General features: G+C 41.7%; 1 protein-coding gene across 4 annotated transcripts in view; it reads left to right on the forward strand.

Annotated features, from left to right (window-relative positions):
* Positions 1–20914, forward strand: part of LOC126266974 (ankyrin repeat domain-containing protein 33B-like) — a 1584966-nt gene that overhangs the window by 847958 nt on the left and 716094 nt on the right. The window lies entirely within an intron of this gene.

Here is a 20914-nt window from a genome sequence, read left to right on the forward strand (position 1 = left end):
GTGACCGAGACGTGTAACCAATGACACCCCATACCATCACGCCGGGTGATACGCCAGTATGGCGATGACAAATACACGCTTCCATTGTGCGTTCACCGCTATATCGCCAAACACGGATGCGACCATCATGATGCTGTAAACAGAACCTGGATTCATCCGAAAAACTGACGTTTTGACATTCGTGCACCCAGGTTCGTCGTTGAATACACCATCGCAGGCGCTCCTGTCTTTGATGCAGCGTCTAGGGTAACCGCAACCATGGTCCCCGAGCTGATGTTCAAAAATGGCCTCATTTACCTGTGTCCGAAGTGTATTGCAGTATTCAGTGAGACTGACTTGGCCTGCCATGAAACACGTAACTTACTTTACGTCCTCTCGTAGATTTGCTCCCAATAGGACATGAAGTGAGCACGAGTTACGTAGAAAGGGTAATGGCTGAACTAGCAAGGACACCACACGGTCGCTGGACTGTTTTTAATTTTTGATATTTATGGTACGCAATGTTCAGAACTCCAGTATCAATCAGCCGCCGGCCGCGGTGGTATCGCGGTTCTAGGCGCGCAGTGCGGAACCGTGCGACTGCTACGTCGCAGGTTCGAATCCTGCCTCGGGCATGGACGTGTGTGATGTCCTTAGGTTAGTTAGGTTTAAATAGTTCTAAGTTCTAGGGGACTAATGACCACAGCAGTTGAGTCCCATAGTGCTCAGAGCCATTTGAACCATTTTCAATCAGCCAAAGCAGTTCAAAGAAGCTATCACAAATTCTCGAGAACACCGACTTTGAAGTGTTCTGGGTGTGTTTAATACCACAAGGTAGGGACACTTTTTCGACAGACAATGTTTCTGTGGTATTATGGCCATCTTCCACCTGAGGTGGCTGGTTTCGATTCTCGGCCGAGGCAAATTTGTAAACAAAAGTGCATGTTCTCCGAGCATTTCCATGAAGCGTGAAATACATAAAGATAGAAAAAAACCGGTATCGCAATAGATTGGTAAGCACTGAGTTGACTTTCAGACATTTTTTTCGTACACTTCGAATACCTACGTCTTTTAGATCATTCAGAAGACAGGACATCTGGATAACTGAATAGATCACGAAAAAAGGCCATTTCTTCAATAATAAAAAAGCTAAATTTGTGTATCCGTTCGAACGGTATTCGGAAAGTGAGGTTCGATCGGTCGCGAAATTAAAACTACTGTCAAAATCACAAATGTTTTACTTACAACAGTAAGATACACCTTCATTTACTTCCCTGCGTAGCCGCTACCCCGGCTTACACATTTGTCGTAGCGTTGTGCGAACTTTCCAATACCTTCGCCGTAGAAGGCAGCCGCGTGTTTTCCGCCATTTCTCTTACGCTGGTCTGCAGCTCGTTGTCTGTGTCAAAACGTTGTCTTCATGGCCAGCAGTTCATGTGAGCAGAGATGAAACTCTGGGGGAGCGAGTTACCGGATTTATTTTTATAATCATACAGTTCTCATCGAAAAGGCCACAATAGTATCTTAGGTAGTCAGTTAGTTACATGTTCCATAGATCAGCCGAAAGGTTCTTTTATCGAAATTATGTGGAACTCGTCAGTTCACAGGATATGTGTACCATTACTGCTGACATTAATAAACACATTTTATTCCTACTTGTGCAACTGCACTTAAAAATAAATTTTTACTAGCTACCAGTTATTAAATGGAAATTCTTCACTGCAGTTGTCCAGCAGAAATGATTTTCACGTAGATTTAAAACATGCGCCGCTACCTGCAGGAATTTTTTTGTTAGTGGGCAAATGATAAGAAATTTATTGCTGGATATTGAACTCCTCTCTGAGCCTCTGACAAGTTTAAAAAGGGGTAATAAAGATCATTTTTCATTCTATTGTTGTAAGTATGTACATCACTGTTCTTCTCAAATTGTGATGGATTATGTATGACTCATTTCATTAGACACAATATGTCTTGTGTCGGGGCAGTTAAAATGCCTAGCTCCTTGTAGAGGTACCTACATGATGTCCGTGGATGAACATCACATATTATTCTTACTGATCTTGTGCAATCAATACGTTTCTTCTATATGATGAAGTACCCAGAAAATGACTCTGAGCACTATGGGACTTAACATCTATGGTCATCAGTCCCCTAGAACTTAGAACTACTTAAACCTAACTAATCTAAGGACAGCACACAACACCCAGTCATCACGAGGCAGAGAAAATCCCTGACCCCGCCGGGAATCGAACCCGGGAATCCGGGCGTAGGAAGCGAGAACGCCACCGCACGACCACGAGTTGCGGACACCCAGAAAATCATTCTTTACGACATTACTGAGTAAAAATGTGCAAAATACGTCAGGACTTAGATAAATTTATTTCCAAGATTAGCAATTATACGAAGAGCAAAATTAGCTGCGCGTAATTGTTTGCGAAGCTCAGTTATATGCTTCATGCATTTCAAGATTTCACCAATATGTACACCCAAGAATTTGGAGCGTTGTACCCTACTTACTGATTTTTGCTCATGTTGTTGGAATAACTCCATTTGTTGTGCAGAACTGAATACAGTGTCTTTCTTTTTTTTCGAAATCTAGACACACTGCACTTTCAGAGAACTACTTCATTCTTTGGGAAATATATTTTACTGACTCTTCCGTTGCTTCCTCTCTAATGGGACTTACTATAACACTAGTACTGTCTGCAAAAAGTACCAATTTTGCTTGTACACTCTTAAGTGGTAGCTCATTCACATATATAAGGAATAGGAGTGGATCAAAAATTGAACCCTATGGGATATCTTTTGTGATTTTTATCCCGTTCACTAAAGTTTTCTACCTCTCCGAGGTTGAATAATTCAGCACAACATTTTGCATTCTGTTAGTCAAGTATGACTCAAACAACCTGTCGTCAATTCCAAAATGCTTGGATGTTTCTTAGAGAGTATCATTATTTTTAAATCGAAGGACTTGGGAGTTATCACAAAAAATACCAGCTGGCCACTTATTATTATTTAAGGCTTGTACTATTTGATGAGTGAACGTATAAATAGCATTTTTAGTCGAGCAAACTTCCTGGAATCAAAGCTGTGATGTACTAAGTAAACTGTTTCCACTTAATTTCTCACATACTTTCGAAAAAAAAGTGTCAGTAGAAAGTAGAACGACAATTGTTAAAGTCAGCCTTGTCATGTTTCTTATGAAGAGGGCTTACAGTTGCATATTTTTAACCTGTCTGGAAAGATTTTTTGTGTCAGCGATATATCATTAAGGACATTATTTATTAAGTTGGAACAACTTTCGGAATTGTGCTTGAAATTCCATCAACACCATATGAACTTTGGTTTTTTAGCATTTTTGGTAATTTTGTCAATTTTAGTGAAGAATGTCGGTGCTACTTCTAGATGCTTAAAGTGTTGCAGGAGGACATTTTGAATATATCCTCTTGCTTCTTCAAGTGGAACATTTAATCCTATATTTTCTTCTCTATTTATAGAGAGATTATTAAAAGTACCTGCATCTTGTGAATTACCAGTTACAACGTTCTGATTTAGTTTCATTGTTACGGAATCATGAACACTGACTGACTGTCCTGTCTCCCGTTTGACAATGTCCAATACAATTTTAATCTTATTGTCTGCTTCATTTATTACTCTCAGCTCAATTTTCGGTAATATGCAAGTAATGTCGGATCTTGACTTATTTTCCCCCTGGAGAACTGTCATGAAGGAGGTAACGCAAGACAGATGTGTGGGCTGCATGGCATCAGGCGAAACCTTTCACCAGGTCCTCAAACTTGGCGCATCTTTACGTGTTCACTGTGCGCTCAGAACTGAAAAGAGCAACGTGGCGCGATTGACAGGCATACTAGAAACTCTGCCCAAGCCATCTGTGCAAAGCTTCATCGGATTTTCTCTGTGATTCCCATTTCGCGCACGATTGGACCTTATGTTCCGAATAGCCCTCGTACTACTTACATATTAAAGTAATGACTACAAAACAATGTCATTTACATTTTGTATATTACTGCAGTTACACACAGTGTTATAACAGCTGAAGTCACCCCCCCCCCCGCCCCCCTCTTTCAGTAACAATGTCGTCATCCTGATCGTCAGCTTTCTCTCACTCTTTGAATGGTATCACCTTCACTGAGATTATGGAATCTATAGTCCGAATAATCACACGGAAGCTGCTCGCCTATATGTTCTGCTCTGCAATCGGAAAGTCCAGAAAGTTTCAAATGGATCTTTGTTATGTCTTCACTTGATAATCCGTCCTGTGCCTTTTCATTCTTCCTCTTCTTTTTTATGCCCTTTTTTCTTTCATCTTCCTCTTCCTGTACTTAATCTTTAGTTCAAATGTCTTTCAATTCATACGATGCTCTTTTTAATGTGGTTGCCTTCTTCAAATTGCATGCTTCCGTCATCATGTAAGAGCAGTCTTTTAAATTCAATTTTAGTTGTTCATTTCCATCTTTTATCAAAAGCTTTATCAGCAGTTGTCTTCTGTAACGCCACTACTAACCATTGTCAGCGACAAGTTCGTTACATTTGGCGGCAGGGAGAGCGTTTTCAAACAGACATCTTCTCTATCAACAAGACTTTTTGAAAGATGGGTGGTTGCATTATTCAGAGTTAATATCACCTTACTGCCTTCTTTCTCTTCGGTCTGTTGGTATTATTTTTACTCCAGATAATAAAACCGAATCAGGCAATTCGCAAAACAAAGCAGCAGTCATCCCATCTTTTACAGTAATCTGCTAAAGGCTTGGAAGTTTTTTTAACGTTTTTGAAAGTGCGAGGGGTTTTCAATTTTCTTGTCAACAGAAGGGGCAGTTTGTGGTTTCCCGTAGAGTTATCACGCTAACACAGTTAGTAGAGACTACGTTACCGCCTGCTTCACTAACCTTATGGTCAGGAGCACCAGTTTTCCTTTTAGAAGCTAAAGTTGTTTCTGACTTTGCAACCTCAAGAATCATCTCATTTTGCTTCTATGGAACGAAAAGTGAATCTAATCTAATCAGGCAAAGCATTAAAAATAACGCCCGTCACATTTGCTTTGTATAAAAATTGGGAGGCATAAGATTCTGCTTCAATTCTGAATTTTTGATAAAATCATCTGCTGCTTTTGGGTCCGCTGATAGCTTTTCACCATTTAAATCCAATAGCTAAGCATTGCTCGCTGTAAATGAAAACAAAGTGTCAATTTTCTCAGCAAATAATTTTGGCTTCTCGCAAACAATCGGCCCTGAAAGTGGGTTTCCCAATGTTCACTGCTGCAAAAATCAGTTTAGTATGGCGTGTTTAAGCTCCTTGTTGTTTGCTGTTTCCATCGCTTTTCTCGATGAACTTCCAACTTAATGCTATAGGAGACACACAGTTTAAATTTGTTCCCACGCTAAAGTCGGCGCTTCAGTCCGTAACCGCGCTGCTGCCAGGGTCGCAGGTTCGAATCCTGCCTCACGCATGGATGTGTGTGATGTACTTAGGTTAGTTAGGTCTAAGTAGTTCTAAGTCTAGGGGACTGAATACCTCAGATGTTAAGTCCCATAATGCTCGGAGCCATATGAATTTGAACCCAAGCTAAACATCTGAGCTAACTGCTTACCAATCACGCCTTTGTATAATTGTTCAAGGACTTTTACTTGATCTGCCAAAAATAAGGCAGCGAGTTTCCTTTCAGAAGATAGATACCGCACGTTTAATTAAAACAAAAAAATGGTTCAAATGGCTCTGAGCACTATGGGACTCAACTGCTGAGGTCATAAGTCCCCTAGAACTTAGAACTACTTAAACCTAACTAACCTAAGGACAACACACACATCCATGCCCGAGGCAGGATTCGAACCTGCGACGGTACCGGTCGCGCGGTTCCAGACTGAAGCGCCAGAACCGCTCGGCCACCAGCGGCCGGCTTAATTAAAACACATGGGCAAAAATAAAAGCCGCGAAGACGGAAGTATAGTGGCAAATCAGTGCATACGTTAAGGCAGGGTTTCGCAAACTATTTTCCGCGGAACATGGGTGTTCCGTGTGAAGTAAACAAGTTCTCCGCGAAAAGCTAATGATAACATGCCATTTTTTTTACATTTTCATGATACTATTTATTTTTAATTTTATTATAATCTGTGTCATTATTTATGATTTGAAACTAAGTAATCACTGAATAAAACAAGTTTTCTCACTTTTTAAAATTTTATTAACCTTCAGAGTACTCAAGTTGTTCCATCAAAGTACCAAGATTCTCAAAGTGTTCCGTCGGAGGGAAAGGTTGGAACACCTGCGTTAAGATCCCAACACGGACTGATGAAGGCCTCACGGAATGACGGGCAACGCAAACACAACTATGCGCGTATTGTAATCATTGTTCACTGAAAGATTTTGTCATGTAACACATTCGCTGTGGTCGATTTTAGAACTATAAAGAAACGTGCAGTTTACTGTCGAACAAAACCAACCATTTTAGTTACACAGTAAAAATTTCTTTTCGCTCAAAGCGATCCAAACAGCTGGTGATCCGGGTAGTTAGAGTTCTGATAATTGGAGTTCCACTGTGTATGCTAATTAACGTACATCTAAAGTCATTTTTACGAAAAACGACATCATCTTGTTTCTAATTACATATTACACACAAAAAGCCCAGTTTTCTTTGCACATATAGTTTCTTAATTGTCGATATTTTACTAAAGATAGTTTAAATCTGTACAGACGAATGGAAAAACTGGTAGGAGCCGACCTCGCGGAAGATCAGTTTGGATTCTGTAGAAATACTGGAACACGTGAGGCAATACTGACCCTACAACTTATCTTAGAATCTAGATTAAGAAAATGCAAACCTACGTTTCTAGCATTTGTAGATTTAGAGAAAGCTTTTGACAATGTTGACTGAAATACTTTCTCTCAAATTCTGAAGGTGGTAGGCGTAAAATACAGGGAGCGAAAGGCTATTTACAATTTGTACAGAAAACAGATGGCAGTTATAAGAGTCGAGAGACATGAAAGGGAAGCAGTGGTTGAGAAGGGAGTGAGACCGGGTTGTAGCCTCTCCCAGATGTTATTCAATCTGTATATTGAGCAAGTAATAAAGGAAACAAAAGAAAAATTCGGAGTAGGTATTAAAATCTATGGAGAAGAAATAAAAGCTCTGAGGTTTGCCGATGACATTGTAATTCTGTCAGAGGCAGCAAACAACCTGGGGGAGCAGTTGAACGCAAAGGACGGTGTCTTGAAAGGAGGATGTAAGATGAACATCAAGAAAAGAAAAGCCGGCCGTTGTGGCCGAACGGTTCTAGGCGCTTCAGTCCGGAACGGCGCGACTGCTACGGTCCCATGTTCGAATCCTGCCTCGGGCATGGCTGTGTGTGATGTCCTTAGGTTAGTTCTAGGGGACTGATGACCTCAGATGTTAAGTCCCATAGTGCTTAGAGCCATTTGAACCATTCTGAACAAAAGCAAAACGAGGGTAATGGGATGTAGTGATGCTGAGGGAATTAGATTAGGAAATGAGACACTTAAAGTAGTAAAGGAGTTTTGCTATTTGGGGAGCAAAATAACTGATGATGGTCGAAGTAGAGAGGTTATAAAATGTAGACTGGCAATGGCAAGGAAAGCGTTTCTGAAGAAGAGAAATTTGTTAACATAGATTTAACTGTCAGGAAATCGTTTCTGAGAGTATTTGTGTGGAGTGTAGCCTTGTATGGAAGTGAAACATGGACGATAAATAGTTCGGACAAGAAGAGAATAGAAGCTTTCGAAATGTGGTGCTACAGAAGAATGCTGGTGATTAGGTGGATAGATCACATAACCACTGAGGAGATATTGAATAGAATTGGGGAGAAGAGGAGTTGTGCCACAACTTTACTAGAAGAAGGGATAGGTCGGTAGGACATGTTCTGAGTCATCAAGGTTCAAAAGGTGCGAATGGTTCTAAGCACCATGGGACTTAACATCTGTTGTCATCAGTCCCCTAGACTTAGAACTACTTAAAGCTAACTAACCTAAATACATCACACACATGCATGCCCGAGGCAGGATTCGAATCTGCGACCGTAGCAGCCGCGTGGTTCCGGACTGAAGCGCCTAGAACCGCTCGTCCACAGCGGCCGGCAGGCATCAAGGGATCACCAATTTAGTATTGGAGGGCAGCGTGGAGGGTAAAAAATTGTAGAGGGATTCCAAGAGATGAATACACTAAGCAGATTCAGAAGGATGTAGGCTGCAGTACGTATTGGGAGATGAAGCAGCTTGCGCAGTGTAGAGTAGCATGGAAAGCTGCATCAAACCAGTCTCAAGACTGAAAACCACAGCAACAACAACAACAACAACAAATTTTAAAAATTACAACTTTAGTTTTGTTCCATCTTCATGTATTTTAAATTCATGGAAGTGCTCTTAAGAAGATGATACTTAAAAATTTGTCAGTTGGGAATCGAACCCAAGCTCTCCACATGGGAGGCAAGCCTTCTATTACAGAGCCACACTGCTGTCGAAAAATTTTTTGGTTATTAAAGCCACCTCGAAAACTTCGAAGTGGTTTTTCTCGAGAGTTTTTGAGAGTTACGACAAAATACAAGTGTCAAGTTATCCAACTGTGTAATTGTGTAAACATGTGTCACTGATGTAGTAAAAAACAAGTTTGTCTCTCAGTTAAATTATCAGATAGCTGTGTAATTAATGTGTTAGAGAAATATGGTACCGATGTGTAAAGTCGTATAAGCAAATACCATATTAGCTAGGGCTCCTTGTGCTTACCAAACACATGGTACACAAAGTAAGCGGGTACCCCCCTGAGGATTAATGTAATTATATCCTCAGGTGTTACAGATTACAGCAATGGAATGAAAGGTATCACGGCAAACCTTTGTATTATTGTAGTTCAAATATCTTTAAAAATAAATGTTTTAAGTACAAAATTAATCACTCAAATACGTGTACTGTAGCGCTAAACTGTGCGTCTTGTTGTAAGATAATCTCTGTGGAAGTGTCGTAGTTATCATCCTCCGAAAGCTAAGTTCTGCAGAAGTCAATGTACTTACCTCATGATAAACAAAAGTGAATTGCTTTGCGTATAGATATCGTAGTTACTACGCCTATATCCGTGATGAAGGAAGTACTGTACTGTAACGTATTGTTGTGCTACAGAAAAGGCTGTCTCATTGTAGCTATACCACAAAGTTACTACTAAAACATGTTTTCCTTTCCAGAAGAATTCAGAAAAACTGTGCAGATATAAAACAGATACACCGCAAAAGCACAATGTAAATTGTGTCACACATTAGTAGCGTCGTGTACTGTGTGTCAGTCTTGTACAATTTTTCTAAGTGGCGTTTCACATCTAACTGGTCTGATGGACTGACATTAGAGTCCTGAATTTTACGTACCATAAATATTTTTTTAAAAATTACAAGTATTCGACTGCCGCGTGGTCTCCTTGTCAGAAGCGACAGAGTACAGAATCAAAAATTCATTCTCCAATGAGAATGGGACGGTTGAGAGCTAAGACGGAGATAACGGAGCTGAAGCCTAAACACGGTAATAGGAAGCTCACGAAAGCCGGCGCGCTGTACTGAAGACATAGGAATACAAATAAGCCCTCGAGCGAGGCCGCGGTGAATTGATGCTGGGTGGCTGGCCGGCTGCCAAGCGCTCAGTCTAGTTTCGCCGCTGCCGTTCCGCCCACTCGCCGAGAGTTGGCGGTAATTGGTAAGCGTTCTCCTCCTCCGATCATCTTCGTGCGTCGAGTCAGACCTGCGAATAGCCGCCCAGTGGCTAATTGAAAAGTAAACACACATCTTGCTGTCTAATATTGTTTTAACGAACGTGTATACCATGAATCGGCGAAAGGAGGACAGCAAGGCGTAGTGGTAGGGATACGGCAGTAGAATTTCCCTGGTCCATGAGGAAGACCACGGAGGATTAGATTAGATTAGATTAATACTAGTTCCATGGATCATGAATACGATATTTCGTAATGACGGGGTACGAGTCAAATTTTCCAATACATGACATAATTAAGTTAATTTAACAACATAATTAAGTTAATATAACAACTTTTTTATTTTTTTTTTTCATTTTCTCTTCTTATTTATACCTAAAAATTCCTCTATGGAGTTGAAGGAGTTGTCATTCAGAAATTCTTTTAATTTCTTCTTAAATACTTGTTGGTTATCTGTCAGACTTTTGATACTATTTGGTAAGTGACCAATGACTTTAGTGGCAGTATAATTCACCCCTTTCTGTGCCAAAGTTCGATTTAATCGTGTATTGTGAAGATCATCCTTTCTGCTAGTATTGTAGTTATGCACACTGCTTTTACTTTTGATTTGAGTTTGGTTGTTATTAACAAATTTCATAAGAGAGTACATATACTGAGAAGCTACTGTGAATATCCCTTAAATAAATGTCTGCAGGATGATCTTGGGTGGACTCCAGCTATTTTTCTGATTTTACGGTTTTGTGCAATAAATACTTTATTCCTCAGTGATGAATTACCCCAAAATATGATGCCATATGCAAGCAATGAGTGAAAATAGGCGTAGTAAGCTAATTTACTAAGATGTTTATCACCAAAATTTGCAATGACCCTTATTGCATAAGTAGCTGAACTCAAACGTTTCAGCAGATCATCAATGTGTTTCTTCCAATTTAATCTGTCATCAGTGGACACATTTAAAAATTTTGAATATTCTACCTTAGCTATATGCTTCTGATTAAGGTCTATCTTTGTTAATAGCGTCATACCATTTACTGTACGGAACTGTATGTACTGTGTCTTATCAAAATTCAGTGAGATTCCGTTTACAAGGAACCACTTAGTAATTTTCTGAAGGACATTATTGACAATTTCATCAGTTAATTCTTGTTTGTCATGTGTGATTACTATACTTGTATCATCAGCAAAGAGAACTAACTTTGCCTCTTCATGAATATACGTTGGCAAGACATTAATATATATTAAGAACAACAAAGGACCCAAGACCGACCATTGTGGAACCCCTTTCTTGATAGTTCCCCAGTTTGAGGAATGTGCAGATCTTAGCATATGATGAGAATGACGCCAAACAGGTGTAAAAGTTCGTTAACAGCTGACGCGAATTGTGCTGAATATTCCGAACTGTTCTGTAAATACAGATTTATTGGAATTTGTGGTGTCAGACACCACACTTGCTAGGTGGTAGCCTTTAAATCGGCCGCGGTCCGTTAGTATACGTCGGACCCGCGTGTCGCCACTATCAGTGATTGCAGACCGAGCGCCGCCACACGGCAGGTCTGGAGAGACTCCCTAGGAGTCGACCCAGTTGTACAGCCGACTTTGCTAGCGATGGTTCACTGTCTACATTCGCTCTCTATTGCAGAGACGACAGTTAAGCATAGCCTTCAGCTACATCATTTGCTACGACCAAGCAAGGCGCCATGTTCTTCAAGAATGTATTCTGAACAGATAATATTGTGAATTATTTACCGTCAAGAGAGACGTTCATCATTAATGGATTAAAGTTAAGTATCAAACTAATTACGTCCGCTTTCTCAAATGTAATTCCTTGTCATGTTCCAGACCTCACGTCAGTATAGTTCTTCCCTCCTCACGCCAGCCTGCGTGAGCTAAAACGCGTGCATTTCGTCCTCCTCTAGTAACACGGTGTTGGCTCTTATGCCAACACAACAGAATTAACTGAGATCGTGCACATAACAAAATAAGCTTGAGCAACCTAACTTCGCAAGTGCGACTAAATGATCTCAAAGCTTAAACCCTACAGAGAGGTCCAAAAAAATGTATCCACTGTTTAAAAGCCCATAACTGGCAAACTAATTGATGGAGTTCCCTCATCTTTGGTAGGGTAATTGTAGTTTTCGCAATCGCTACACAAGCGTTGTATTGGGTTGATTTGTTTTGTCAGATGACAGTTGCCAGATAGTCAGTGTTTTGTTCTTAGTTGCACCTAGTTACTCGAGTAAACATGGCTGGCGCAAGGCTTACATTCGATGAAAGGTAGTCAGTTCTGAAGTGGTATTTCAAGTACGAAAACATTAATGATGTTCAACGGCAATGCCGAAATGAGTATCAAACAGAGCCACCGACACGTTTAACGATTCGTCGAATTCGAGACAAATTTGAAACCGAATTCTGTGTTAAAGATGTACACAAACAACGATCTGGACGACCTGTAACAGTAACAAGTCGTGTGTTACAACAATCCACTCGCTCACCACAGAAGTCTGTGAGACAGGAGTGAGTCGCTCAAGTGTTCGCCGAATTTTGAAGACAGCAAATAGGAGTTGCTACATCTCACGATTGCTACGCGCAATGAACGAGGACGGCCCAGATCGTAGAATGGAGTACTGCGAGTGGTTTACTAACATTGTGCACAACGATGAAGAGTTGGTAGAGACGATTGTGTGGTCTGATGAGGCACAGTTCAAACTCAATGGTACAGTAAATCGCCACAATTGTATCTACCGGGCCGCCGAAAATCCGAACGTCCATGTAGATAAAGCCGTGAATTTGCCAGGAGTAAATGTTTGGTGTGGGTGTCTTACCGGGGTTTGATTGGGCCATTCTTCTTTGACGGCACAGTTACCGGTGAAGTGCACCTTCAGAAGCTTCAGACATCCATTTTACCTGCCATCCGAGACTTGTATCGAGACGGAAGAGTTTACTTTCAACAAGATGGTCCCCCTAGCCCACTACCAAAATCGTGTTAGGGCGTACCTTGACGAAAATCTACCAGGAAGATGGATAGGCCGTAGAGGTGCTGTGGAGTATCCACCACGTTCCCCAGACCTAGCTCCTCTGGACCTTTACCTGTGGGGAACACTAAAGGAAGTCGTTTATCGACAAAAGCCACGCACATTGGATGAACTTCGAGAATCCATCTTACATCCATGTGCAAATATCCAACTGAACACGTTGCAGTCAGTAGTTCGTGCTGCAGTTCGGCGGCATCGTCTGTGTGTGGATGTTAATGGTGACCATTTCGAACACCTACAGTGATATCTTTAAGTTGGACTTTAAGCTACACTTTCACCAAAAGTGAGACAACTCCGTCAATTAGTTTGCAAGTTATGGTCTTTTAAACTGCAGATACATTTTTTGGACCCCTCTGTATAGATTACTTAACCGAAAAGTCAAAATGACATATCAAGTAGCAATATAATTTATGTGAGAGACTGTCATTCCTGAATCAAATGAGTGCGACTGCAACTGGTTACGGGATACTGGACTGTTGAAAACCTCGTGGCAGCTAAATTCCAGAACGGAGTTTTAACCTGGAGTCTTTTTTACCTTCCACAGGCTGAGCTATGAAGCCAGGTCGTAAAACGTTCCTAGATAGATCAGCTGGTAGAGCATTTGCGAGTGAAGATGAAGGTTCGAGTCCAGGTCTGGCACACAGTTTTAATCTGCCAGGAAGTTTGAAATCGACGGACACTCCGCTGTAGTCTGTTTCTATATAAACTCAAACTAGTGAAATTTAACTTGTAAGGTATTCTTCCACATTTCCCAGTATATGTTTTCTTCCCATATTTCAGCCGCAATCGTATTTTTAAGACACAGACGTCAGTATTTCCTTTGATCCGTCTACCGTTCATTGTCTAACTGCTACATGGCCCAGTCCTCTCTACTTCATTTTCATTACGATTATAAATTTTTCTCCCACTCCAGTTCGTTCCCTGATGTTGTGTGTTTTCCTTTCTAAGTACGAGAACATGGCAAGCGCCATCACACAGTTTTCGAGAAACGTGGCTCATTGTAACAGAGGTCATAGTATGCGCTGCTGTCTCTGGATCACGGGATTCAGGTTTCGATTCCAGGCCGGGTTGGGGATTTTCTGTACGCTGGGACTGGATGTTTGTGGTGTCCTCATCATTTGATCATCATCATTGACAGTGGCTAGACTGGACTGTGTAAAAACTGGGTTTTTGTACGGGCGCTGGTGACCGCGCAGTTAAGCGCCCCACAAACCATACATCATCATCATCATCATCATCATCATCAAAATATGCGAACACCTGTTCGTCATATCCGTAGGCATTTTACCGTGTTTGAGAAAACGGCGGCCAAAGTTTTCGATGTAGTTTATACGCCTTGTAGCGCACAACAAGTTTAACCGAAGTGGTGGGACAGTGGGTAGCGTCGCGACTGGACACTTTTGCTCCCCGAGTTTGAAACCCGATTATTGGTTCATTTTTTCGTCTTTGTTTGCCATTTATCTACCACGTCCGTCGAAGATTACTACACGAGTTTTTGTCAATGTATGTTGAAACAACGTTGTCCTTACAATCTACTTGTTGTCTGTCAGGTGAATGAATGACTGAAAAAATACGTAAATAAATGAAATGAGAAAATTATTTGAAACTTTTTTCGGTGTAATTCCTGTAGTGTATCTTGATTCACAATCATTTGTAAGTGCCAGTTTTCGGAAAAATGATTGGTTATGAGTGGTTTGTAGCGAAATTATTGCCAACGCATGAAATCTATAGCTATGTTAGCGAAGTTTTTCTCCAGAGTGAAATGTCACTGCGGCAAACCTGCTTTCGCGTGATGTCCATAGTGATCGGAAGTTCTGTGTTTCTAATGTTTCTACGATCAGTATGATCCAAGGGATCGCACCAGATCTTCCTAAAGAATAAACATAAGTATAAAAATTTCTGCAATCACGAAATGCAGAGTCCGCCAGAAAAATGTATACACAATTCAAGGAACGAAAAGTATTACTTATGTGTTTATTTTACATTTAATAATTGATCACACATTTTATACAACCTTCAGTTCAGCACATGGTGACTTTAAATGTTTAAAATGCTCACCGTTGGTAACTATACACATAACAGAACGACGAGCGGTCGCCGCAACTACGTCAGTCAGTGTTACAGTGGAGATCGCTGCACATGTCGCTATAATCTTCAGCGCGCGTGGCTTGCGTCGGTAGACGTTATCTTTCACACAAGTAAAAGTCCATAGGGGTTAGATCTGGCGACCGTGGAGGGAACTCAAGGGGCGCTCTTCGTCCAATCCAATGCCCCGGAAAATTGTCATCCAGGAAAGTTCGCACAGCTTGGTGGTAGTGTGGTGGTGCCCCGTCCAGTTAGTAGAAGACCTCTCCATCAACTCCATAAAGCGCACGTATACCTGGCAAAATTGATGTGCGTAACATTTCCAGGTACACTTCTCCAGTGAAGGTAGCATCAAAGGAAAAGGGTCCTACTGATCTCCTTGATCATAGTCCACACCCCTAGTAGACTGGCCGCTTTATCCACATAAACATGCGGAGTTTCCGGTGCCCAGTACACACTGTTGTGCCGATTCACAGATCCATTAAGTTTAAACTGGTCCTCGTCACTCCACGCTACCTTCGTCATAAATTGTTCGTCATCAGTTACCATTTGCCGATATCATTCGCAAAACTGCATTTGGTGATTGATGCATCATTCCTTTCCACACTTCGAAATTAAACACATAATCAGTTTGTAGTTGCCAAACACTTCTTTATTACAAACACAGACACAGATCTTTCAAAAACTGCTGAAGAAATTTTCACTAATCAAAATAATGTTCATTAAATCCCATTAATAAAATTTAACTGACGTAACTGAATGCTTCATGACTTACATAGCAACTGGCTTCCATATCAAATTCTAAAACTGCTTCCATGAACTGATTTTAATCAATTGTAACAAATTAAATTATTATCAGATTAATGCACTCGACTAAGCTTCTCTTTAGTATTACTCACTGGTAAAAGGTTCACATACATAATAATAGCATATTAAATAGTCTTAACATGGAGACATTACAATTTTTTTACGTTGAAAATTAGTGATGGACGCGAGCAGACCGAAAAGTGCTACCAGATAGAGGAGATTCGCGGACGAGATGGTGAAATGGAGCTATTCTCAACTTTGGGCTACAATTAAGCTTCCAGAAAACCACAACGCTCCACCGGAAAGATGGAATTGCAGGACACTAACAACGTAACCACAGACACCGATCCAGGTCCTTAAATTTCCCTCTTCCACGGTGATACCCCGATCGGAGTTTGCTCGCGTCGACCACTGCCAATTATCTGAAACATAAACACATTAGCGGCAGACAACATTCTGGGGCATGAGATAGACAAACATATCTGCCCAACTGGTTATAAATAAACATTTAATTATACACGGCACCAATGAACCCAAGTCTGTCTAACGTAGATGAGCACTTTCCCAGTAACGGCTCTTTAAATTTGATTAGCCAATTCTATAGAACAAAGAAATAAAATAATAATATGAAGCACTCCGTCTTCAGGCCACGTGTGGCCTACCGGAACCATGCGACCACCGTGTCGTCCTCTGAGGAGGATGCGGATAGGAGGGGCGTGGGGTCAGCACACCGCTCTCCCAGTCGTTATGATGGTATTCTTGACCGAAGCCGCTACTATTCGGTCGAGTAGCTCCTGAATTGGCATCACGAGGCTGAGTGCACCCCGAAAAATGGCAACAGCATATGGCGGCCTGGATGGTCACCCATCCAAGTGCCGAACACGCCCGACAGCGCTTAACTACGGTGATCTCGCGGGAACCGGTGTGTCCACTGCGGCAAGGCCGTTGCCCAAAACAATAACATAAGAACAGGAAATAAGAAAATTATTTCGGCCCGCTCTTGAATGTCAGGCACAGACTTACGTACTATTTGGCGTGACGTCTAGCTACGCATTAAGCACGGCTTCATGTCTATTGCTTGTGCTCTTAAATACCATTGACATATCAGGCGCCCCGATGAAGTAGAGTGGCAAATAACTGAAACAACCAAGATAGTTTTCAGTGCACTGAGGTATTCAATTAACGTGAACAGAACCCACCAAAAACCAATTCGCCGACTCCAGTTCGTTCACTTTGAGTAACATGTAACAGACGCGAAGGAAATCTGTCGTTCAAATTTCCAGGAAATCCCAGTCACCATCGGCAAAAGATCTACATTCAAACGGCGAAACACGCCGCAGCAGCTGCCCACGCTCCATCGTCGTACCGACTCGGTCACTCGCCATCGCCACACGTCACTGCCGCTCACACAGCTGATACCCGAACGCAAGCCCCCTGCAGAGCGCGCGCGCCGCAGTTAAACAGCTATCCGCCAAAGATGCGAAGAAGGCAAGCAGGCATCGAAAATCGACTCACAACGATCGGGATGACAATCGATGGAGACTGGTGCCAGCAACGCACCAGCTCAGCGATCAGGATCGTCATCATTAATCGCATGCAGTAATCGTGAAATGTAAACTTTCCACTTTGCAGCTTTCAGAATTCTTCGTACACTTGTACTGCTAACCCCCCATTTCACGTGCACGTTGCGTAGCAGACTCCTGTTGAGAATTAACAAACGTTTCCTACACAAGAGCCGACGAACAGGACTTGTAGCTGTACGTTGTCTTTCTGATCTTCCTTTGTGAATATCAAAAATCGTTCCATGCAATTCAAACTTGTCAGTGATGCGTTTAATTGTTAGGCGGGTTGGCTGTTCTGTTTCAAACTCCCGCCTCCACTGGCGTTGGACTTCAACGGCATTATCTAACTTCAAAAACCACTTCACAATACATTTTCGTTGCTCGAATGTCAAGCAAGCTCCAGGTATCTTGTTTCCTCAGTACCGAGATGAAAGTACTAACATCTGTTGAGCCAAAGACGATACTACAACACACTCGTAACTCAAATCGAACGACAATATCGATATCTCTATAGAGCCTGACAAAGAGTGTATACATTTTTCTGGCGTACTCTGTATAACAATAAGAGGCTTTAAAAAGATTTTAACCCCTGAAAGCACACATACAGTATATAACACATGTGCGGCACTTATTGCGAAACCCTGATGTAATGTTACAATTGATATTATGCCCTTGTTTCTCATAATTTGATAAGAAACATCCGTGTCGTAATCTTCTAAGGACATGGGTAGATAAATGAAATAGATGAGAATACTAATAACCAGACGGGTAGGAAAGTGTCAATTCGCGACGCTATGCCTTGTACCACCACTTCAGGTCATCATATCGAGTGCTAAAAGGCGTATAACTTAGGCGGAAATTCTGAAGACCATTTTCTCAGAATCGATCGAGTATCTACGGGTAAACCAATACATGTTTGCTTATTTTGATCCTCTTCCACTGAGTAATGTTTCAAGGAAATTGGGTGTTGGTACTTGCCGCGTTTTCCTCGTCAGCCCAGCACTTCCCAACGGGCATTTCTCCATTCCTCACTAAAACAAACTTCAATGTTTGAAAGTTTTAAAGCGTAAAAGTACTTATCTATCTGCTGTACATCAGTAATATACGAGGGTGAGTCAAACGAAAACCTTAGATACTTTTTTAAATATTATTGGTTGTATATAAGTGGTACAAAGCTGTATCACTTTTCAAAATAATCCCCCCACACTCAATGCAAGTCCTCCAGCGCTTACAAAGTGCATAAATTCCTTTAGAAAAAAAATTCTTTTGGTAGGCTACGCAACCACTCATGCACAGCGTGGCGTACCTCTTCATCAGAACGGAACTCCTTTCCTCCCATTGCATCTTTGAGTGGTCCCAACATATGGAAATCATTTGGGGCAAGGTCTGGTGACTATAGTGGATGAGGAAGACACTCAAAATGCAAGTCTGTGATTGTTGCAACTGTTGTACTGGCAGTGTGGAGCCTTGCATTGTCATGTTGCAAAAGGACACCTGCTGACAGCAATCCACGTCGCTTTGATTTGATTGCAGGCCGCAGATGATTTTTTAGGAGATCTGTGCATGGTGCACTTTTGACGGTGGTCCCTCTAGGCATGTAATGCTCCAAAATGACGTCTTTTTCGTCCCAAAAGAGAGTCAGCATAAACATCCCTTCTGATGGTTCTGTTCGAAACTTCTTTGGTTTTCGTAATGAGGAATGGCGCCATTCCTTGCTCGCTCTCTTCGTTTTCGGTTGGTAGAAGTGAATCCAGGTTTCGTTCCCAGCAACGATTCTTGCAAGGAACCCATCACCTCCTCGTTCAAAGCGCCGAAGAAGTTCTTCACAAGCATCAACACGTCGTTCTCTCATTTCAGGAGTCAGGTGCCGTGGCACCCATCTTGCAGACACTTTGTGGAAGTGGAGCACATCATGCACACTGTGGTGTGCTGACCCATGACTAATCTACAAACATGGTGCAATGTCATTCAGTGTCACTCGGCGGTTTTCCTTCACTATGGCTTCAACTGGTGCAATGTTCTGTGGAGTCACGACTCGTTGTGCCTGACCTGGACGAGGAGAATCTTCCACTGAAGTCACACCATTTGCGAACGTCCTACTTCATCCGTAGACTTGCTGCTGTGACAAACATGCATCATTGTTCTGAACCTCCATTAGTCGATGAATTTCAATAGGTTTCACACCTCCACTACCCAAAAACTGAATAACAGAACGCTGTTCTTCCCTGGTGCAAGTCGCAAGTGGGGCGGCCATCTTTATACTGACACTGCGACGGTATGAGGGCATCTGCACTATTCTGCCACCTACAGGCCATTCTGCTCGCTGTTTAGCACGCTTACCAACTTACAGGATAACGGCGCGAAATTTGGATTTCTTATCACAAATTTAAGGTTTTTATTTGACTCACCCTCGTATAATCCAGCAGTTGATAAGATCGAGGAAGAAGTTTCCCCATCTGTTCTGTTGCATTTTGAGTGCTCACATGTCTTTGTACGCCGGTTTCGCGAGAGCGGGTCATGGTTTCCAGAAGAGCAGAGGAAATGGATTGATAACGGTACCCCGGAGGAAGCTGGTGCCAGGAGTTAACAGCAGTTGCTCCATATACGAGTACAGACGCTCCCGTAAGGAACGCAGCTGGTCGTCGTCGAATGTGCTAATGGGCGGACGCCAAGAATAATTAGCTCCAACAAAGGCTTTATTTCTTAGCGTTTATTGTTGTCCTTCTATGGCAGGACATGCCAGTCACATATTCCAGATTGCTACAGTCCCGCTGGAATTTCAAGAGAATGCAAACTATGCAGTAATTGGAAATGCACTTCCCATGAGTTGAGAACTGTGACCTCTAGAACCGACACACTGCCAACTGCAGTACTGAAACGCAGAATAAATTCTTAAACTCAGTTTCCGGCATCTCTAAAGTCGCTGAAGTGGCAGTTCAAATGGTAACACTCAGTGCTGACTAATTCCATATGTTTTTATGAGCTATGGAAACAATGAGATTTATGTTATGGGTAATTTATGAAAACATTCGAAGCTTTGACTCCAAAGAAAATTAAAAACACAGCCACCTCAAATCAAAGAAATGAAAAATTTGGGAAAAAGTGAATATCCAGTCTAGTCTTTGCCAACCATTGCAACAACATGTTATTTAAAAAAGTAAACAAGCGTATTTTTGGTTCCTTTGCTTTTCTTCTTAATTGAACTTGTAGAATGGGAAACTGTTTTCGTAAATACTGCTACTGCTCCATCAAGTTTTATGACATTAGTTTAGGCTTGCCCTGAGCAGTATGGTATGTATGAAAAGTGACAGGTGATACCTACAATAGTGAGGTAGAACAAACATACAGTAATCGCCTACCGTACAGCTCAGTACATCTCTGATAGCCGATACGCATATTCGTGTGACATAGTTCTGTAAATGAAAGAAGTACAAACGTAGATCCCTCATTCTGCACCAATGAACGATTAATAAAGCTCTTGGAAGAATTATCTTTGAGCAAAGTATGCCCACTTAAAAAGGAGACCGTCGCTGTGCGATGTTTTACTTAATTCTGGGCAGTTCTTTCCGCAGTCTCCGTTGGTCGATTGTGGACGTGGGACAGCGGCTGGTCAAATATTGAACAAAGAAATTCGTCAAACAGACGTGCAAATTGAGAGGTTCTTTTATTTTTTGCAATTCATTATGCTATCTACAGGTGCCATATGTTCCTCTCAAAAATGATCTATTCTGGTG

This window comes from Schistocerca gregaria, chromosome 4, assembly GCF_023897955.1.
Source record: "Schistocerca gregaria isolate iqSchGreg1 chromosome 4, iqSchGreg1.2, whole genome shotgun sequence".
NCBI classification, from domain to species: domain Eukaryota; kingdom Metazoa; phylum Arthropoda; class Insecta; order Orthoptera; family Acrididae; genus Schistocerca; species Schistocerca gregaria.